The sequence below is a fragment of the Peromyscus californicus genome, unplaced genomic scaffold (assembly GCF_007827085.1).
Source record: "Peromyscus californicus insignis strain IS unplaced genomic scaffold, ASM782708v3 Scaffold_3__1_contigs__length_106647218, whole genome shotgun sequence".
Lineage (NCBI taxonomy): Eukaryota > Metazoa > Chordata > Mammalia > Rodentia > Cricetidae > Peromyscus > Peromyscus californicus.
The window spans coordinates 102,730,924-102,753,962 of NW_026294551.1; the positions used below are offsets into that span (position 1 = coordinate 102,730,924).

Sequence of the window (23,039 nt, forward strand, 5' to 3'; positions counted from 1 at the left end):
GTATCCCAGGCTGGCATTAAACTCACAGCTGAGGAGGACCTTGAATTTCTGATCCTCCAGCCTCTACCTCCTGATTGTGAGATGACAGTAAGTGATCACATCCAGTTTCTGAGGTGCTGGGGACTGAACCCAGGGCGTTGTCAGGCCAGCACTCTACCAACTGAGCCACACCCCCAACCTGACTTCTGAGGACCTGCCGAACATTTCCCCAATCTCTGATAACTTAATCTTTATTTTGATTTGGTTTTTGGTTTTTCTGCTTTGGTTTTGTGTTTCCAAGACAGGGTTTCTCTGTGTAAACAGCCCTGGCTGTCCTGGAACTAGCTCTGTAGACACTTTGGCTTGGAACTCACAGAGATCCGCCTGCCTCTGCCTCCTAAGTGCTGGGTTTAAAGGCCTGCGCCACCACTGCCCGGCAATTTAATCCTTTTTTTTTTTTTTAATTTTATGTGCATTGGTTTTTTTGCCTACATTTAGGTCAGTGTGAGGGTGTCAGATCCCCTGGAACCTGAGTTATAGACAGTTGTGAGCGACCAGGGAATTGGACCTGGGTCTTTTAGAAGAGCAACCAGTGCTCTTAACCTCTGAGCCATCTCTCCAGCCACTGGCACTTGAGATAACTTGCCATGAGATTGGCTCTGTTATGTTACAGGAAGACTTAGGCTTGAGTCTGCAAAGTACAGGGTGGAACTCAAACCAGATTGGCCCACTGGCGCCTATCTACTTTCCAGGCAACAGTCAGGAGGCAGGAAATAAGTCTGCTAGACAGAGGGACCCCAGCTCAGAGAGAGGCTTGGAGGTCAGCAAGATGTTGTTGGGTGGAGGAGGGGTGGGAAAGTGCATTGCAGCAGGGACAGCAAGGCGTGGAGTAAGACGGTGTGGCTGTGGGTGCAAACGAACAGTTGACTGGCTGTGTGTGTGAACCTGGGGCGGTGGGTGCAAACGAACAGTTGACTTGCTGAGAGCTTGGCTGTGTGAGTGAACGGGGGTTGGGGGGGTTGGGGGGGAGTAGTGGGGGAGGGGCGGTATTGTCAGGAAAATGGTGAAAGCTTTGTAAACAGGCGAACACCATCCCCGGTGTCTCTCCTGGTGCAGCCTTCTGAGTGACCTCAGCCCTCCATCTCCAAGCTGTCTGACAAGAAAGTTGTTCAAAACTGGATGCAAAGCAGACCACACTCATCCAGAGGCATGCAGATGTGTCCACCTGCAGAGGTGACCACAGCCCCAGGGAGCAGCTCTGCATCTATCTGTGAATTCCTCTCAGTATTCTTTTGTTGTTTTTATTTTTTTGTTTTGTTTCTTTGTTTGTTTTTCCAAGACAGGGTTTCTCTGTGTAACAGCCCTGGCTGTCCTGAACTCTCTCTGCAGACCAGGCTGACCTCCAACTCACAGAGATCCTCCTGCCTCTGCCTTCCGAGTGCTGGAATTAAAGGTGTGCACCACCACATCCGGCTCCTTTCAGCACTCTTGATGGCTGTTTTTGAAGTATCCTTTGGTTAGTAGTGAAATCTTATTAGTCCTCAAAAATAAGTAAAATAAACAGGCAAACTCAAGTTTGCAAGGCAAGAATTTATCGACTGAGTTACCAGCCCAGCCTCTACCTTTGTCTTTTCAAGGCAGCATCTCATGTAACCCACGCTGCTCTGAAACTCACTGTGTGACCCAGGCTGGCACTGAACTCGTGAAATGGTGATGGCTAGGTCTGTCTGGGCCTCTCTGCCCGAGGGGGCTGCTGTCTGCGGCCAGCTGGATGGGTCAGTGACGTGAAGGGTGTGAGGACGGGCTCCCAAGTGGTACTTAAGGATCGCTTTTTGGTTTGGTTTTGTCAGGATGTCAGGAGTTCCCCAGCACCTTCAGCTACCTCATCAACATGTTTTCACACATCCAACCCTCTGAGCGAATTTCAGCCTCCTAACATCCCCAAGGGACAGGTGATCTCATGACCCCCAACAAACAGAAGGTTGACTGAAGATTCAGGCAGAGAAAAGGGCAGAATGAGGATTTGAACCTCAGCAGGATGGGTTCCCCCATGCTAATGGGTTTTGTGGGAACTCCTGGACCTAGCTTGCATGGGCAGCGGTCTGTCTGGGAGAGGTCTTCATTTGGAGCAACTCCCTTGTCACCTTGTAGAGCCAAGCCAGGGCCTGGGACCACTGGTGTAACCAGCTCCAGCCAGCCTTGTCTCCAGACAGTCCTGCCCGTGGGGGATGGCTGGCATGGCTGTCCAGCTCAGCCCTCATGCTGTCATGGGGCAGCAGGACAGACTTCCTTAGCAGTGGCTCTCAACCTTCCTGATGCTGCAACCCTTTAATTCATTCCTCATGTAGTGGTGACCCCAACCATAATATTATTTTCATTGCTACTATTATGAATCCTAATGTAAATATCTGTGTTTTCCTATGGTCTTAGGCAACCTCTGTGAAAGTGTCGGCCAACCCCAAGGGCGTCATGACCCACAGATTGAGAAGTGCTGCTCTATTGGAAGGCAACTACTTCCTGTGCACCTACTGAATGGGAGGCCCTTGGCCAGGCTCCTACAGCAGCTTTGTCACCATGAAGGCAGGTCACACAGGAAGCTGAGGCTAAGGGACATTAAGCAGCTTGTCCACGGTCATACGGCACAGCTGGAATTTAGACCCAATCCAATATCTCTCAGGTCCCAGCCTGAGACTTTGAAGAGGGTTTTTTGTGTGGGGACGGTTGGTGGGTGTTTGTTTGTTTATTTTGAGAGAGAGTCTTACTAATACACCTAAGGATGGCTTGGAATTCACTGTGTGGCCAAGGTTGCCCTTGAACTCCAAATCCTCACACCTCTGCCTTCCAAGTGCTGGGATTATAGATATGTGCCACCACACCTTGCTAAAAACAGCATTTAAATGATTTAATTAAATTAATTTACATTTTAACTGGTTAATCTTTTAATTAATATATTTTAAAATAACTAAATAGCAATTAACTTATCATATGTGTATGTGTTTTTGCTACATGTATATGTACATACTGTGTGCGTGCCTGGTACCTGTGGAGGTCAAAGTCCCCGGAATTGAAGTTATTGATGGTTATGAGCTACCATGTAGGCAGTGGGAACCAAACCAGGGTCCTCTGTAAGAGAAACAAGTGCTCTTAACTGCCAACCCGACTCTCAAGCCCAGCTTAGTTCACTTTCATTTTATGTGTGTGGGTGTCTTTCCTCCATGTGTGTATGAGGGCCACATGTAAGCTCAGGACTCACAGAAGCAAGAAGAAGGCATCAGATCCCCAGAACCGGAGTTACAGATGGTTGTGAGCCGTCACGTGGGCGCTAGGACCCAAACTCGGGTCCTCTGGAAGAGCAGCCAGTGTTCTTAATTGCTGAGTCAACTCTCCAGCCCCTAAAACAGAATTTTGCTTATACATCCCTGGTGTACTCAACTCTATGGACAATGATTAGTCAAGAAAGAGAACCATGACAAAACCCCAAACTTCACTTAGATGTCTTGATGGTAAAGATGATCCTGGGATGATCTGTTTTACATTAGTAGCTTTTTTTTTTTTTTTTTTTTTTTTTTTAAAAAAAAGACAGGGTTTCTCTGTCTAGCCCTGGCTGTCCTGGATCTCACTCTGTAGACCAGGCTGGCCTCAAACTCACAGAGATCCGCCTGGCTCTGCCTCCCAAGTGCTGGGATTAAAGGCATGTGTCCCCACTGCCCGGCATATTAGTAGCTTTATAACACAGGATAAAGAGGATGAGAAGCAATAACCACAACACTCAGGACACTGAGGCAGGAGGATAAGGAGTTTGAAGCCAGCGGGGCTACAAAGCAAGATCCTATCTCAAAACAAATGAACAAACAAACAAAAACAAAAACAATCAAACAAGCAAAAGAAATTTGTCTTAAAGAATAATCTCTTCCAGCCTCAGGCTGGGGCAGCAAGAAGGCAGAGCAGAAGGAGAAGGTCACAGAGGACAAGGCTCTCAGTCTAAGAGTCTAAAGGCACAAAGACAGCGGAGTCTTCTGTTAAGGCTGCCACTCATCAGGTGGAATCATCAACAGAACCCTCATCAGGGACACAAAGTGACGTGAAAAGGCCTTGAAGGAAGACGTCAAGAAGAAAGAACTACGGGAACTAAACGAGTTGTTCAAACCTGTAGCTGCTGCACAAAAAACTAAGGCGAAGCACCCAAATCTGTGGTATGTGCATTCTTCAAACAAGGACAGTGAGGAGAGGAGGAAACAGATGGTACCCACCACATTCAGGGGACAGGTGGTGAGGCTGATGATTCTATGAGTGTAAATGACACAGACTTAAGCCTGCACATCCCATGAGATACAGAAGAGACTGGTATCTCTGTGGCCAGTCTTGAAAGGTTCAGCACACACACTTCAGATAAAAATGAAAACAAATTAAGTAAAGTGTCTGGAGGTCGGACTGAGGATGGCGAAAGAAGCGATTTGGATGAGGACAGTGGAGGAGGCAGCCAAGAAAAATGGAAAAAAAAGAAAAAAACAAAACAAAAAAACAACCCAGGATCAATGCTGTTCCCTTGATGAAAATCTGCCACTGGGGAAGACCAGGAAGAGCTAGAAGAAGAATTACACACACTTGATCTAGAAGAACAACACCAGACAAGTCAAGGAAGAAAATCAGGTCAGCTCGACACGATCAACACGAATTGAAATTGACTCCATTTGATGTTCTGCCACCGAGATCAACAGGATGCTTTTTCCCCTGACGGTACTGGAGGGATGCTGCCCCTCAGTCTTCTCTTCTGACTCTGACGACATCTCACAGTAAGTTCTGAGTAGCTGATAAACTGAAAATGGTCTTAGGTAGATGGTGGTTGTATCTGTCCACTCCCATAGGGAGTGTAACTGCTTCTCCAGAGTTTGAGTTTCAATGGGCATGGATTATTTCCAGGAAGGACAAATTCGTTCTTAAAATACTTTCCATTTGTGGCGGGTTTTAATGAGTGGTTTCCTTTCCTTTGTATTTATCTGTTTTAAAGACTGCCTGAAAGACAAACACTGTGCTTGATAAAGTAAACTGCATGTGCAGATTCAGTATTGTCCAGCTGGACAATTGGATGGACACAGAGACTGGGACTTGTCCAAGCTGACAGGGTAGCTGCAATGCCCTGTGTTAAAGCTTTCAAAGTTCTGCCCTTTTTTGCCAGTAATGTTGTAAATGAAGACCATCACACATCCAAATCCAACTATGGGCCTCTTTTTTCCTTTAAGTTTTTCTATGGAAAGTTTCTTAACATGCCTAGCTTGGCATTTTAATTAGATATTGATTGTGTTGGTTGTAGGTATCACAGAAGGCCAAGATTTAATGGATTGTCTTAGTGAGTGCATGTTACAAATCGGAATACTGACAGTGTTAACAGTTGTTCATTTTCATTTCCAAAAAGACTGAGCTTTAATTTCTCAATTTTCAGATCATCAACCTAATTAAATGCTACAATTAAATAAACAAACAAAAAAAGAACAAGTTTTTCTAGTTTCAAGTCCACTTGCAGTGACAACCCAGTGCCACTGAGCATCCTAGTGCTGATGATATGGTCTCCCAAATCCTCTTGTCACCGAAAGGAGCACCACCTTTTCTTGGGGAAAATGGCTAGTCCTGTGTGGAAAATACGTAAGACATGTCCGTCATGCAGAGACCAAGGACACTGACACATGATGAGGTTGTGTCTTAGCAGAGGGGACCCAGGCTCGGTGGCGTTGGCACAGGCCTTTAATCCCAGCACTCGGGAGGCAGAGTCAGGCGGATCTCTGTGAGTTCGAGGCCAGCCTGGTCTACAGAGCGAGATCCAGGACAGGCACCAAAACTACACATAGAAACCCTGTCTTGAAAAAAACCAAAGGGGGGCGCGGAAAGCAGAGGGGACCCAGAGCAAGGAGCTCCAAACTGCTTGTGCTGGGCAGTCCTGGGCGCTCTAAGGTGCTAACTCAGACTAGGAAAAGACCTCCAGCTCCACCGTAACTGCTTTCATGGATGAAAAACCTGAGTCACTGGGTGACAACTAAGAAATTTACCCAGAGTCCTGGCAGCTGGTGGGTGGCTGAGATGGGATTCAAATCCAGGAAGTGTGCCTCTGGGATCAATCTTCATCAGTGCAGGGTCTCCAGCAGCAAGAGAGAAATGGAAAAATCCAGGAAGTCCCCAAGACTCACAGTCATCGGTGAGAATGACTTCAGACCCACAGCACCCCACCCTAGGTCAGCTGTGTGTGTGTGTGTGTGTGTGTGTGTGTGTGTGTGTGTGTGTGTGTGTGTGCACCAGGACTTCAGACCCACAGCACCCCACCCTAGTTCAGCTCTGTGTGTGTGTGTGTGTGTGTGTGTGTGTGTGTGTGTGTGTGTGTGTGTGTATGTGTGCACCAGGGCTTCAGACCCACAGCACCCCACCCTAGTTCAGCTGTGTGTGTGTGTGTGTGTGTGTGTACCAGGGCTTCAGACCCACAGCACCCCACCCTAGTTCAGCTGTGTGTGTGTGTGTGTGTGTGTGTGTGTGTGTACCAGGGCTTCAGACCCACAGCACCCCACCCTAGTTCAGCTGTGTGTGTGTGTGTGTGTGTGTGTGTGTGTGTGTGTGTGTGTGTGTGTGCACCAGGGCTTCAGACCCACAGCACCCCACCCTAGTTCAGCTGTGTGTGTGTGTGTGTGTGTGTGTGTGTGTGTGTGTGTGTGTACCAGGGCTTCAGACCCACAGCACCCCACCCTAGTTCAGCTCTGTGTGTGTGTGTGTGTGTGTGTGTGTGTGTGTGTGTGTGTGTGTGCACCAGGGCTTCAGACCCACAGCACCCCACCCTAGTTCAGCTCTGTGTGTGTGTGTGTGTGTGTGTGTGCACCAGGGCTTCAGACCCACAGCACCCCACCCTAGTTCAGCTGTGTGTGTGTGTGTGTGTGTGTGTGTGTGTGTGTGTGTGAGTGTGTGTACCAGGGCTTCAGACCCACAGCACCCCACCCTAGTTCAGCTGTGTGTGTTGTGTGTGTGTGTGTGTGTGTGTGTGTGTGTGCGTGCACCAGGGCTTCAGAGGCCAGCACTAGTGGGAACCCAGGAACTTAGGATGGACCTGGGCCTTATCTTGGGCAGCAGCAGCAGACAGAGCCTTCACTAACCCAGAGTCCCTGCCAGTCACACCGCAAGGCTCTGTTCTTCAAGATCACACCTCAAGGGGCCACTGGAATGGCTCAGAGGGGGCCACCAAGCCTGACAACCCACTGGATCCCAGGGACCCACGCGGTGGAAGGAGAGAACCAACTCCTGAAAGCTGTCCTCCGATTCCACATATATACACCATGGCACTCACAATCCCTACCCTACTCACCCAGATAAATAAATTTAAAAAAATTAAAGACCATCCTTAAATAGTAGTGATTGTCATTTAGTTCCTGGAAACAGCCAGAGAAGACTGTGCACCACTTCCCAAGTAGGAAGTGAGGAATCCTGAGGCTGGGCAGAACACTAAACAGCTGGAGCTCATGTCTCTGACCCTGGTATCTATGCCCTTGGGGCATGTCACCTCTTCCTGCCAGATAGCTCAGCCTTCTAGGGAGGGTGGGAGTGCTGAGGGTCACCCCCCAGCTGCAGCTGGGGAGCACAGTGGCAGGATGAGAGAAGTGAGAGGTGAGGAGAGAAGGGCGTAGGCTCTCAAGAGGACCCTGCTGCCTCCTTCCCTGTGCCTCACCCCACCAGAGCCTCTGACCTCATCTGCCTCCAGGACATCTCATTCTTGGGGTTCCAGGCCACCATGGGTGAGCGGAATGTCCCCATACCTATCTCCTCCCTCATTCCCCTCAGTCCACTTTCACAAGAAATGCTGGCAGAGCCCAGACACGCTTTGAGCACAGGGCTTTTGACAAAATGGAGGCATGACTCATTTAGCTGCTGGCGAGAATTTATGCAAGTCCCTTTCTGCCCAGGTGTAGCTTTCTTGCTGACTTTGAAAATAACAAGTACAATCCCCGTCCCACATTCAAGGTCAAAGCTGGGGAGACCTTGCTGACTTCAGCTGGAGACCATTTAGGGGCAGTGAATGAATGACTGTGGAAGAAGGTCAGACACTCCGCAGGGACCAAAGCAAGGAACTGGAGGTGTGACTCATTCTAGATTAAAAGGGATGTGAGACACATAGCAACTAAACACAATGGCTTTTGTCACTGTACTTGACCCAATCAACCAACAAAACATAATTAGCAAGCCAGATATTCAGTACATGCCTTTAACTGCAGCACTCAGGAGGCTGAGGCAGGAGGATTGTGAGTTCTGGCCACACTGATAATCCAGGCCAGTCTGTGCTATATAGCAAGACCTTGTACCAAAAAACAAAACAAAAGGTTGGCTTGACGTTACCACAGTGAATAGACAGTGTCTAGGACTTGGGCCAGTTATGGCCTATTGGTGCCAGTGAAGAATATGATGGGGGCTGCTGAGAGGGCTCAGTGGTAAAGATGCCTGCCAACAAGCCTGCCACACCGAGTTTGATCTCTGGAATGCACATGGTGGAAGGAAAGAACTGATTCCTGAAAACTGTCCTCTGACTTCCTCAGGCAAGTCGTGGTACTTGCACCCCTCCCCATACTATACACCCTCCCCATGCTATACACTCTCCCCATGTTATACACCCTCCCCATACTATACACCCTCCCCATGCTATACACTCTCCCCATGTTATACACCCTCCCCATGTTATACATTCTTCCCATGCTATACACCCTCCCCATGCTATACACCCTCCCCATGCTATACACCCTCCCCATGCTATACACTCTCCCCATGTTATACATTCTTCCCATGTTATACACCCTCCCCATGCTATACACCCTCCCCATGTTATACATTCTTCCCATGCTATAACTCTCCTCATGTTATACACCCCCCCCATGCTATACACCCTCTTCATGTTATACACTCTCCCATGTTTTTTTTTTTTTTTTTTTTTGGTTTTTCGAGACAGGGTTTCTCTGTGTAGTTTTGCACCTTTCCTGGAACTCACTTGGTAGTCCAGGCTGGCCTCGAACTCACAGAGATCCGCCTGGCTCTGCCTCCCGAGTGCTGGGATTAAAGGCGTGCGCCACTACCGCCCGGCCACTCTCCCCATGTTATACACCCTCCCCATGTTATACACCCTCCCCCATGCTATACATCCTCTTCATGTTATACACTCTCCCCATGTTATACACCCTCCCCATGTTATACACCCTCCCCCATGCTATACATCCTCTTCATGTTATACACCCTCTTCATGTTATACACTCTCCCCATGTTATACACCCTCCCCATGTTATACACCCTCCCCCATGCTATACATCCTCTTCATGTTATACACCCTCTTCATGTTATACACTCTCCCCATGTTATACACCCTCCCCATGTTATACACTCTCCCCAAGTAAGCACTCCTCATGTTATACACACTCCCCAAGTAAGCACTCCTCATGTTATACACACTCCCCAAGTAAGCACCCCTCATGTTATATACCCTCCCCAAGTAAGCACCCCTCATGTTATATACCCTCTCCAATTAAGCACCATCTGACCCCATGTTATACACTTAGAACAAGGCCCGGCAGGTCCCAGGCATTCAGGGAACTGCAGCTCGGCTTACTGTCACTGAGGTAATTATTTTTGAAGTTGGGAGGTTGTATGGTTTGTTTTAACTTTTTGTTTATATGAGCAGATCTGGACTCTTGTGTTTGGGAGAAGGATGTAGGGTATCTGGGGTGTTTCTGTATTGTTTGGTTGTTTTGCTACAAGGCCCTGCAAATTCCTTTGTTTTGTTTTGTTGGTTTTGTTTTGATTTTTTGAGATAGGGTTTGGTTTCTCTGTGTAACAGCCTTGGCTGTCCTGGAACTCCTATACACTATACACTTGTATACCAGGCTGGTCCCAAACTCACAGACACTTGACTCTGCCTCTTGAGTGCTGGAATTAAAGGCATGCTCCACTATTCCAAACTCAAATCACCTGTTTGTTTTTTGGTTTTTTTTTTTTTTTGATGGGGGTGATGGGTCCTCACTATGTAGCCCAAGATAGACTTGAACTCTGAATAAGTCCCCTGCCTCAGCCGCCTGAGTGCCACTACCCTGTGCGTTGTGGTTTGTTTGTGATGAAGGTCTTTTTTTGCAGCCGTGAGAGTTAGCAATGCTTGTCGACTACACACAGCCTAGGACCATCTGAGAGGAAAGTCTGAAGAACTGCCTAGGTCAGATTGGCCTGTCTAGAAGGGACTGTCCTGATTGCTGATGGATGTAAGAGGGTCCTTCTCACTGAAGGCAGCCCCATCCTTAGGCAGGCAGCCTAACGTGAGCACCGTTTCTCAGGGGCGTCTTGTCCAAGTTTCCGCAATGACTTCCTCAGTGATGGACTGTGATCCATCACTGCGAGCTGAAATAAACCCTCTATTCCCCTCAGCTGCCTTTTATCAAAGTGTTTTATCACAGCACCACGAAGGAGACTAGAGCAGTATCCCAGGCTCACCTGAAATTTAAAATCCCCCTGAGTCAGTGCCCCAAGTGCTGGAACTATGGCTCTTACTACACTCTACTTAGGGTGTTTAATGGGCTTATTTAGATGTGACTCACATCCCATAGGAGTGACCCATTTGAAGTGTACAGCTTGGTGAATGTTTTAGCACAGCTGGTGACTGTGTTCAACAAAGTTTGAACCATTATCCACACTCAGGACATGGTTAGAGAGGTCCTGGGCCTGCCGATGGGGGCTGCCACCTTGCCACTGCTCCACAGGGTGGGGCGACAGGCAGCCTTGAGGGGCCACTGGCACGTAAGGCACCAGCTGGCCTGGCTTCCAGACACTGCATTTACTGCAGTCCTGTGAAGTGCGTCTTTAGACAGTGGCGCCCACAGGCCTCCCTGTGACTCTCAGATCAACTGTCAGTTAAGGTCCTCCTTCCTCCTCCAGAGGGAGGGAGCACTGGAGGGCTGGCTGCCAGGCCTGAGGAGGTCAGGTCTCAGCCACAGGGGGCTGAACTGCAGCACTAGGAAAGGGACTAACGAGCCCCCAGTGCCCGCCCCCCATCCTTATGAGGCATGACAAGGCTTGGCAAGCTTTTGGGGTGCAACTATGCTGGGCCCACCCTGCCTCCCAAGCCCTGTGGTTTCAATTGACTTGCTCTGGGCCTGCTCTGTATAGCATGCTTGTAGAATCTGGCTGTAATAGGTAGGCTGTGAGGGTCTGATGACCTACATCACTCCCACCACTTAGCAAGCACACAGTAGGTAGGAATCTCACTCACAGACCTTTTAGAATGCAAGTCCCCTGGGCTATCACCCACAGGGAAACTCCAGCTCAGAGAGCACCGGGTTTGAGCTGAGAGGAAAGGAAAGGCCCTTGGAAGGAGGAAAGAGGAAGCAGGAAGCAGGGCAGCATGGGTGAGGGGCCTCCCAGCTGTATGGAGAAGACTGTGGTAGCCGAAGGAAAGGACACAGTTCTCAAGCTGGGAACCCTAGACACCTCTCGGGCCACATTCTCTAGGGCGCTTCTCACCTATGGGCCTGGCCTGCTGTGATTCCCTCCCCCAGTCCCTTCTCCAGTACCCTTGGATTCCTCCAAGCTTTCGCACTGGTGGTTCCTGGGGGACGTTTGAAGACTGCCTTCTTGGCATTTGTCAGGCCTGAGCTGTGTGTGCCTAGAGGGTACCCCCTGATCTTTCTAATCCAGTCTGCAGCCCCTACCACTTCATAATCTCCTGATTCCTCTCTGAGATGATAACATAGGGCTCATTTATCCATGTCCTCTTTGGAAGGGCAGCCGTGATGGCTGGAATCTGTCTCCAGGACTTGGCCTGTACCTCCTAGACAGATAAGTGGAGATTCAGTTGGGACCAGGCTGTGTCTGGGCTAGGCTTATTGGGAGGAGGTCTCATGAGGATCCTGGGGGTCTCAACGATGGTCCCTCAGGCACTGCCAACAGGAAAGGTCACTGTCCAGTGTGGAGGCCCACAAGGTTTCCTAGAGAGATCTGAGTTTGCTTCACCCAGCAGAGCTGCATTAGAGGATTGCTTGACCAGGTGCATGGTTTCTAGGTGTTTGGAAGGGTCTGCACTTGGCTGTGCTAGGGGAAGATCTTTTGCTCCACCCCTTGGCATTCCTATAAATAGCCCTTTAGAAGAGACAGAAGGGGCTGGTGGATAAGGATCCAGACTCTCCCGAGGCTATCCTGTGTTTCTATCTGTTTCTCTCCCCTCTATCCTTCTATCTAAATCAGTCTCTCTCTCTCTCTTTCTCTCTCTCTCTCTCGTTTTTTTTTTGAGACAGGGTTTCTCTGTGTAGTTTTGGTGCCTGTCCTGGATCTTGCTCTGTAGACCAGCCTGGCCTCAAACTCACAGAGATCCTCCTGGCTCTGACTCCCTAGCACTGGTATTAAAGGCACGCGCCACCACGGCCCGGCTCTATCTAAATCTCTTATCCCTCACTCCTCAAGAGTACCCTAGGGTAAAATATGGGAGCCGGTCTCCCAGCTGGCCTCCCACAGTCCAGGAGGGAGCTTGATGCTTGCTGTAATGTATTCTTGTGTCCACACTCTGTTGCCCTCAGCTCCTGCTTCCAGATAGCCTGGTTCCGGCTTGGCCCCTCCCAAGGCAGGAGACAGGATGGGTGAGTTTCCTGAAGGCAGAAGGCTAGAGGTGAAGGTACACAGCAGAAGTGGCTGAGCCGGACAGCCAAGGCCTACAGAAGCTGAGGGCTCGTGTCCTGTCCTGCCCACTAACACATTCTCTGGCTGGGCTTATTCACTTATCCACTGCTCAGGATCCTGCTTGCCCTAGGGCCTTTTGGAAGAACTCCCCAAATGCCCAACAGTCCAGTCACGTCATGGGGAGGAGCTATGCCTTCATGGGTGTGGCCAGGCCAGATTGCTAAATATCAATCAGCAATTGCTAAGCACCACCAAGTCTGGACATTTAGAAGCAGGTAAATGGCCTGTAAGCCTTCTGAGACTGAGGCTTCATGGGGTCTTGTGTGTCCTTTCCTTTCCCTGGTCCTGTCTGTCTGCTGGCCTGTATCCATTCATTTGCTTATGATGAACATGTACAGAGAATCTACTGTCCCTGGTTACCCAGATGGAACTCGTGCTGTTCCTCAGAGATTCCAGGGTCTGGTGGGGACCATCGGGTAAGGTAAGACCTGGCTGGGCACACGGAGGTGTGCTGAAAGGGCAGGGTGTGGACATGCTCTCCAGAGCAGAGCCTTGAATGGAAGGGAGGAGTTGGTGGAGTGAAGAATAGCATCCCAGGCCCAGAAGCAGCCCGTGTAAGGGCAGGGCGACTGTAGAAGACAGGAGTTAGAGGAGACCTGGCTGCAGTGGAGGAGGCAGGGCGGGCGGCGGTGCTGAGGCTGAGCTCTGCGGCTTCAATAGTTTGAGGAGGAACTGGAGACCTAGGGCTGACAGCTGCTCCCACTGCTCACTCCTCTCCCCCAGGGAGCAGAGCCACAGTAAAGACAGGCTTGGCAGAAGCCCAGGGCAGCACAGGCAACTCTGAAATGAGCTCCAGGAACTTCGCTCCATGCAGAATTTATTCCAGCTTTCTTTATTTTCATGGTGGTATATTTAATACGGTCATGTGTGTGCACACACATGTGGAGGCAGGAGGTCAACATGGGATGTCTTCCACTGTCCCTTTCCACCTTGTTTTTGAGACAAGGTCTCTCCCTGAAGCTGAACGTCACCAGTTCAGGAGGACTAGCTGGCCAATGATCCCCAGGGAATCCTGTCTCCGCCACCACATCTGGACTTTCACAAGGATGACAAACACTTTACTGACAACACCCTTACGCTTCTGCATCCTGCCGTCCCTGTTATAGGCACCACCCAGGCAGGACTCTGAGCAGTTACCCAGTCTGCCAGCATCCCAAGCCCGTGCTATCCATGGAGAAACTAAGGCTCAGAAACACTGTGCTGAATCAGTGTCTTGCAGGGCCCACCCCAGCTGAGCAGCCTGGCCTCAGGATTTTCAGGGCCTCTGAGGGCACGGGGGCAGCAGCAGGACCTGTAGTAGCACTTCACACATGTGACCTGACCTCACCTGGCCAGATGAAGCAGGCAGTTCTGCGACCCCGTCCAGCTCCTGCACAGTCACCTGGTTGTCCATCATCCAGGGTGCCAGGAACCCGGCCCTGGCAGAGCACTGGGACACCACGCACAGGAGGACCCACATGCCTGGAGTGCAGGGGTTCTAGGGCTCTGGGCTGGAGTACACTGTCACAGGAATGTGCCGCCTCTTGCCTCACAGGCACCCAGGTCAGCAGGAAGGTTCTACCTTCATTCCAGATACCACTTCACTTCTGGAATCTTCTTTCTGTCTGAGATCAGATCCTGCCGCTACCCTTGTCCTGCAAAACAACCTAGAACCCCCACTGGGACCTGCTACCCCACCCTTCAGTGTCTGATTGAGGAAGCTCTTAGCTCTGCCTAGTTTGGCTCTTTCCCCAGTAATTTTCCTTAATTATTTAATTTCCTGTTATTTTATGATCTCACATATTTTCTTATATATTACAGATTTATAACATGAAATATCATTAGTCTTACCATACATATTTGTTATATATTAAATATATTATGTTAATATAGTCTACTACATATTAATACTATACATTATAATACTGTATTAGTCTTTTGCATGACAAGGAGATCTCTCAAACCCAACCATTTACTAATACCAAATTCCTGAGTTTGCCGTTTCTCTGCAGTTAGTAGTTGTGGTGGTTTGAAAGAAAATAGCCCCGATAGGGAATGGCACTGTTAGGAGGGATGGCTTTGTTGGAGTGGCACTTTTTGGAAGAAGTGGGGGTGGGCTTTGAGGTCTCCTTTGCTCAAACTACTCTCAGTATGACACACAGTCACTTCCTGCTGCCTGTAGATCAAGATGTAGGCTCTCATGTCCTTCTCCAGCACCACACCTGCCTGCATGCCACCATGTCCCGCCATGATGATAATGGACTAAACCTCTGAAAACAGTTTCAGAGCCACCCACAATTAAATGCTTTCCTTTAGAAGAGTTGCTGTGGTCATGGTGTCTCTGCACAGCAACAGAGACCCTAAGACAGTAGTTTCCAGCCTCTACTTGTTCACAAATGCCATCCATGTACCTCAATTTCTCTAGCCAGGACTACACAGAGAAACCCTGTCTTAAAATAACAATGTGTGTGTGTGTGCGTGCGTGTGTGTGTGTGTGTGTGTGTGTGTGTGTGTGTGTGTGCTGGATAAATGCATGAACTAAGGGCCGAGGGTGTAGTTTAGTGCTAGAGCACTTCCCTAGCCTTTTCAGGACACTGGGCTCCATCTCTAGCACTGAAATAAATAAAGAGATCAGGAGGGAGGAAGGAGAGATGGAGGAGCCGGAGAGATGGAGGAGCCAGCGAGCTGGGCCTGGTAGAGGACGCCTGTAGTCCCAGCACTCAAGAGGCTGAGATAGGAGGATCGAGAGCTTGAAGCCGTCTTGGGCTCCCATCTCCAAAATAAATCAGTTCATTAGCTAATAAAATATTTTCCTAATTCTTCCATTTAAAAATGAAGTGACTGTCCTTGGGAAATGACTGCAGGACAGGAATGCTATAGTCTTTGATTTCAGTATGAATTTGATTATATTCATTCTAAGAATCTTCTTTGAAACAGAAAGATCTAAAATAAAATACAATGAAACACCCACTGTAATGACTTAATATATTAAGACAAAACGGCAGCCCCACTCAGACTTAAAAGCCATCTGTCATAAGTCTGAGCATAATAGCCACCAGGTTGCCTCAGATGCATGAGTGTGACAGCCTGAGAACTAATTGTGCCAACATGGGGGGGGCATTGTTGGGGACACAGGTCTGGTCTCAGTCCCACACTCGCTACTTCTCCACGATGAACAAGCTACAGAGTGGTCCAGGGACAGCACCTCAGTGTCTACAGCTTTGTGTCCCTGACCCTTCTGACCCTCCTAGTCACTTCATGGGGCTGCCTTGACTGTGTTATTCCTGCCATATTATAAAACTATGTGGAATCCCAAACCTACACTAAAACACAGTGACTAGAAGCCTCCATACACACTGCCCACCCCAAAAGCCCCAGCAACCATTAGTCTGCAGCCAGCCATTCTGTTTTACACATTCTATGCAGATTATTTTGAAGCAAATTTCTAAAAGCATTTCACTTCAAATGTCAGTGTTTGAAAAGATATCTCTAAAAATACCTGTCTTTAAATCTTTTAATTGTATGCATATGAATGTTTGCCTGCATATATGTATGTGCGTCTCCATGCATGCCTAGTGCCCTCAGAGGTCAGAAGAGGGTACTAGGCCCCCTGGAACTGGGGCCAGCATGTGGGTGCTGGGGAAAGGTCCTCTGCAAGAGCAGTGGGTGTTCTTAACTGCTGTGCCATTTCTCCGGCCCCCAAAGGGCGACTCCCACTGCTGCTTCCACTCTCTGTGGACATCAGCTGCACCTGTGCCTCGATGCACCTGCTGCAAAAGCAGATGCACCTCCTGCAAGAAGGGCTGTGCGCCTGCTGTCTGTCACATGGACCGTGTGAAGTGCACCTAGGTTGGCACACCCGACCAGCGTAGCTGCTGCACCTGATGTGGGGCATCCCTGGGTCCATGCCTAAACAGTGATGTGTGAAAACCTGGGTTTTTCTTATGATCCTGATCCTTTCTCTACACTCTAACTGGTGCATTAACTGATAATAAAAAGTCTTTGACTTGATTAAAGAATTGTGTGCACGCGCACTGGCTAGTTTTATGTCAACGACACAATCTACAGTCGTATGAGAGGAGGGAACCTCAATTAAGAAAATGCTCCCCAGGGGCTGGAGAGATGGCTCTGTGGTTAAGAGTACTGGCTGCTCTTCCAGAGGACCCAGGTCCAATTCCCAGCACCCACATGGCAGCTCACAACTGTCTGTAACTCCAGTTCCAGGGGATGACACCTCACACCAATGAGCATAAAATAAAAGTTAAACAAATTATCTTTAAAAAGAAAAAATGCTTCCATAAAATTGGGCTGCAGGTAAGCCTGTAGAGCATTTTCTTAATTAGTAATTGAGCCATTGTGGGTGGGGCCATCCCTGGGCTGGTGGCCCTGGGTTCTATAAGAAAGCAGGTTGAGCAAGCCATGATGAGCAAGCCAGTAAGCAGCATCCTCCAAGGCCTCTGCATCAGCTCCTGCCTCCAGATTCCTGCCCTGTTTGAGCTCCTCTCCTGACTTCCTTCAGTGATGAACAGTAAGATGAAAATGCAAGCCCAATAAACCCTTACTTCTCCAACTTGCTTTGGTCATGGTGTTTCATCACAGCAATAGAAACCCTGAATAGGAATATATATGTGTGTATATATATGTATATATGTGTGTGTGTATACACATTTATATACACATGCATGTGTATACATGCATATGTATATGCACATGTATATATATCTACATATATACACACATAAATACATAGTGTCCAAATCAGGCCTATATCTTGAAATTGGTTTGATTCTCAACTCTCTCTAGCATAAATTTTAGAATATCTCTGAAGCTTCCCTTACCCCACTAATATCCACCATATTAGCTATCTGTTTATTTCCAACACTCAGGAGGAAGAAGCAAGAGAGTGAGTTCAAAGCCAGCCTGAGCTACATCAGGAGTTCTGGGCCAGACAGGGATACACAGAGAAACCCCACCTCAAAAAAAAAGTAGAACTCAGGGACTGGGGAGATGGTTCCATGGGTAAAGCACTTGCTGAGCAAATTGAGGACAGGGGTTTGCATCCCCAGATGGGTGTGAACAGGAGGCAGAGGCTGTGAGAGACCCTGTATCAATACACAAAGTGGGGCACAGTGGAGGAAGACATTTGACATCAACCTCAGGCCTCCACTTGCATGTGCACACAAAAGTATGTGTATGTGCACACACCTTTGCTCACACATGAGAACATGCATGAACACACCACACACACTCAAAAAAAGTGCATGCACACACCACACACATAAGAATTGCACCACACCACACACACAAGAGAACATGCATGCACACACCACACATACACACACACACACATACACACACACACACACACACACACGCACACGCACACGCACACGCACACGCACATGCACACACACACCCCAGAAAAAAAAAATAGACTCTTCCTTTGCCTGTGTGGTTTGGTGCCTCACTAAGGAACAGAATGAGATGATGGACTAGGTCACAAAAGGCATTCTTGTGGTCTATGGGGAATTACCCCAGGGAAGCCAGCTACTAAGTAGTCAAGACACTGAAGCAGCCCTAAGACAGGTGCACACAGCGAAGATCTGAGGCCCCGCCCACACTCTCCAGTGAATGAGTCATCCTGGAAGATGTAAGAGCATATGTCACCAGAAATGGTGGCACAATGTCTATAATCAAAACACTCTGGGCCGGGCGGTGGTGGCGCACGCCTTTAATCCCAGCACTCGGGAGGCAGAGGCAGACGGATCTCTGTGAGTTCGAGGCCAGCCTGGTCTCCAAAGCGAGTACCAGGAAAGGCGCAAAGCTACACAGAGAAACCCTGTCTCGAAAAACCAAAAAAAAAAAAAAAAAAAAAAAAACACTCTGGACATAGAGGCAGGAGGATTAGAAGTTCAAGGCAAGTCTTGGCTACATGAGATGATGTCTCAAAAAAAAAATTAAAAATTGGGGGGGGCGGGAGGAGGGAAGACAGGGGAATCCGTCACTGATATGTAAAATTAAATCAAATTATAAAATTTTAAAAAAATTAAAAATTAAAACATATTTTTAAAAAGCACATGAGTGTAAAACTCCTGAGACCAAGTCCAACATAGCTGCTCCAGGTTCATGTGTACAGTATGTCTAAGGTCTTAGCAAGCCAAGGCAGACATTTACATTTTATAGATAAGGACATTCCAGCCCAGAGAAGGTGAGTGAGAATCCCAGGCTGCAGAGCTGACAAAAGGCAATGCTAGGCTCTATGCAGCTCCCAATCCTTTGTCAGTGTGTCCACCAGCTCTGGTTCCATCTGGCTTCTCCATCCCCTGTCTGCTGGAGACCCCCAGGTTTGGATCCGGAGAACAGGACATCCTGTGCTGGGCTCAGCACAGATAAAAGCCCTGATGGGCCTGGGGAACAGCTCCTGCCAGAAGTCAAGCTGATACCATGGTGGCGTGAATACTGCATGACTGAGCGTTGCATTAGCTTTTCCTAGGAGCCGTGAGCAACATCTACTTGCCTCAGATAGGGCACAGAACAGACTGAAAAACGGTTCCATCCAGGTCTAGCTTGTGAGCCGATGAGTTTATTTAGCTTACTGACAGAAGCTTGGTGGGATTACTTACAGGAGTGCAGGTGATCATCATCCCCAAACAGCTGAGTCACAGAAGGGTCTCAGGCCAGCATGGGTGACATCCTTCCTGTGGCCTCGGCTTTCTAGCAACCTTCCTCTTCTATACACTCCAGCACCTAGATCCTCTGGAGGATCAGAACAGCTGGGGCAGAACTGCATACACCTGGAGAGGAGGAGCAGGACAGAGTGGCTGGGGCCTCAGATGGGCGTCTAATGACCCTTCCCAACCCTTCCATCTATAAGAGGTCACAGGCCCCTCCTTGAAGATCTCTTGTGGATAGTAACAACTGCTCTGATAAAGATGGCAATGGTTACCATGCTTGCAGGGCGGCAGTCCACCACACCCAGGGACCCGGGGATTCATCTCCACTGTGATTGGACAGTTGCGCAGGATGAGGAGGTCTTTCCTTTTTTGTTCTTCCTTCCCTCCCTCCTTCCTTTCTTTCCTCCTCTTTCCTTTTAGACAGTCTCACATTTGCCCAGAATGGTCCAGAACTCTCAATCCTCCTGGCCTCTGTCTCCTGAGTGCCAGGATGATGGGTGTGGGCCAGGACACCAGGCAAGACCATTCCTCCTGTTCCCATTAGCTACGGTTCTGGACTATGGAGGACAAATGCAGGGCTTAGTGTCCTTTGTGGAAGACATGACAGAATACAGGCTGGGGCTGCAGTGCAGTCAGTAGAGGCCCACCTAGTCTACACAAAACCCTAGGTTCCATCTATGTCGAGCATCACTGAAACTGGGCCCCGTGGTGGTCATCCCAGCACTTGAGCAAGGAGGAAAGTAATTCATACATGTTTGAACATTCGAGCCAGGCGGTAGTGGCGCACGCCTTTAGTTCCAGCACTCGGGAGGCAGAGGCAGGTGGATCTTTGTGAGTTCGAGGCCAGCGGGGTCTACAGAGTGAGTTCCAGGACAGCCAGGGCTACACAGAGAAACCCTGTCTTGAAAAAACAGAAAGAAAAATAAAAGGATAGAGTGTGTTACTATCAAAAATGAAAAAGCAACATGTGGCTCATAAATCAAAGAGAACTGAGACATAAATGCATAGAAAACAACACATTTTAGCTCTACCTGAGATGGGCCAGCAAGCCCTCTCTCTGGTTCTAAGGGGCTGAAGCAACCATAGATAAATCAGTAAAGCCATCAGCCAGTGAGGGCCCCCTCTCCCTGAGAGAGGAGCTGTGTTCCTCGGAGCAACAGGAAGCTCTCTGTGCCACTGAGCCTCATTCTGTAGAATTCACCAGTGGTTCCCATCTCACCCATCAGGAAACTCCCCTGTGGCTAACTAATTTTCACTTTGTTTTTAAGCCTAAACCCCTCTTGGGAATGCCTGGGAAACAGCTGACCAGCTCAGACTGGTGACTGCCGGCTATGCAGGAGGCCCAGCTGCACGGTGTCTCCTCTGAGGCTAGTGAGGACTCTTTACTCCCAGTCCCAGCAAGCCTCTTCTTGTCCCAGTGCCTCTGGAACGCTGGGAAAGTGGGCACAGGGCCAGATTGGCCTAAAGCAGGCCCAGCTGGGCCCCAGCAAGTTCTTAATTATCTTTCTTGTTAATGAAAATCTGAGAACCTCCAGCCAGTCCCACTGGGAAGACCCTGGGCCAGATGTCACCATGGAGGAAGAAGGGACGAGAGGAAATGGGTGGCAGGAGCAGAGCAAGACTTCCTGCCTGCTTGTCAGGGGGAGAAAGCTAGGGTACAGGACAAGCAGTTAGGTTCACAGTTACAAGTGCAGGGCTCCCTGCTGGCCATGTGGGCTTAACCACAGGCGGGATGCCTGCTGCCTCTGTCAACTTCAGTAGCTGACAGCCCCAGACTGCTCAAAGTGTGGTCCCCACATGATCAATACCTCCTGGGAGCTCATAAGAAATATCAGATGGGTGGTGGTGGCCCACGCTTTTAATCCCAGCACTTGGGAGGCAGAGGCAGATCTCTGTGAGTTTAAGGCCAGCCTGGTCCACATAGTGAATTACAGGACTGCCAGAGCTACTACGTGAGACCTGTCTTCAACACCAAACCAAACCAAACAGAACAAGGTTCAAACAGCGACTGAAACATCCGCACTGTGACGCACTCTCCTGGGTGACTTTGAGGCACGCACCTCTAAGTGTCTGTTTCCTGTGTGTGCAGTGCGGCTGAGTTTGGGAAGCTGCAGAGCTTAGAAAAGGAGTCAACTCATGGCAAGTTCTACCTACCTAAGTGTTTGCCACTCTTTTGAGGGTTTCATGTAGACCAGGCTGGCCTCAAACTCACAGAGATCCACCTGCCTCTACCTCTTGAGTGCTGGGATTAAAGGCATGTGCCACCACTGCCTAGCTCATTTGATATATTTTATCAAGAGCCTGCTGTAGCCAGGTGATGGTGGTGCATGCCTTTAATCCTACCACTTAGGAGACAAGAGTAAGTCAGGTCTCTGAGTTTGAGGCCAGGCTGGTCTACAGAGCGAGTTCCAGGACGGCCAGAGCTACATAGTGAGACCCTGTCTCAGACAAGCAAAACAACAACAAAAAAGAACCTACTGTACACTGTTCCATACACTCATCAGTGGATAGCCCAGTCTTCGTCCTGAAATAGAGACCAAAAGTTAATCGACACCCCTTGGAAAACCCAATTTCACAATGGACAGGAGAGTCCACTGAGTGGGGAAATAGAAGCCTCCAGAGCAAGGGCATGAGAAGAGCTGAGATCTAAAAGATGATGTAGAAGAATGTTCAAGATAAAAGAAATGGCATGGGCCAAAGATGGGAGGTAGGAAACAGTTTGGTGATCTCAGCTTGTGTGCAGGACCTTCTGTGTGAATCTGGGAAAGTTAGCAGCCCCTGAAATCCCAGCCACCAGGAGATCCCAGCCTGATCTGCCCCAACCAAGTTGTCCCTTCCAGTTTTCGGGAGTACTGTGGGCCTCAGAGGTCTTGAGCCTCTTGGGAGTTCCAGGTGGCCACCATGTAGTGTCTTATCCTCTCCCTGGACTCTCTTCTTGGGGGCAGTCACTACACCAGTTATCACCTCTGTGTTCCTAGCCAGTTATGTCTGGCCTCAAATCCTACCTCCACAAGAGCACATCGGTAGTATTTAAGCCTTCTGGAGCCTTGGGTTCCTAATGTCAAATGGGATGATACATTTTTATTTGGGGTTCTTTTGATTTGTTGAGCGGGCTGAACAGAGCACGGCACTTGGCGTCTTAACTAAGAAGTTATATTAAATAACGCGCCCCAGTCCGCAGCTCTGCAGACAGGGACCTTGTTTGTCTGGCTTGTGGCTGACATTGGTGCAGATGGGTGGGTGGATGAATGTACGGAGGGATAATGATGGAATTAACCAAAAAAGAACGGCCAGCTCCTTTCCAAAGCAGAGTCATTCAACTCTGCCGGTGCCTGCAACCTTGGGGCGGTGTGCCATACTCTTGCCTGTTGTGAGCCTCAGTTTCCCCTCTGTCACTGGGCTCAGATTACTCTCACAGAAAGGACTCCAGGAGCAGGCCCAATACCGCCGGCACCCAAAAGGCGCGCACGAAAGCCCAGCCGCCCACCCCAGCTCGCGGACCCGCCAGCCGCCCAGCACCCTCTCTCATCCCCCTCCGCTGCTTGCGCTCCCCTCCCCGCTTACCCCAAACCCGCGCGCCGCGGGCCCCTGTCCGCCCGGAACGCACGTGACTCCACCCCTCCCCTCCCGCCCCGCCCCGTCGTCCCAGCGCGGTCTCCCGTTGGCTGCATCGGAGCGCCCCGC

At 49.3% G+C, this 23,039-nt stretch overlaps 1 long non-coding RNA gene across 8 annotated transcripts in view; it reads right to left on the reverse strand.

Moving 5' to 3' along the window:
- The window catches only part of LOC128123270 (uncharacterized), a 48,203-nt gene extending 25,228 nt beyond the window's left edge, over positions 1–22,975 (reverse strand). For 7 of the 8 annotated variants that reach the window (XR_008222625.1, XR_008222622.1, XR_008222621.1 and 4 more), the window contains exons 1-3: positions 22,920–22,975; positions 21,834–21,879; positions 19,305–19,475 (exon numbers count right to left, since the gene is read on the reverse strand). This is a non-coding gene — a long non-coding RNA (uncharacterized LOC128123270). Of the gene's footprint in view, positions 1–3,232; positions 3,372–19,304; positions 19,476–21,833; positions 21,880–22,919 lie in introns of all 8 variants that reach the window. The other variant, XR_008222626.1, reaches the window with a different exon arrangement.
- Positions 22,976–23,039: the final 64 nt, after the last annotated feature.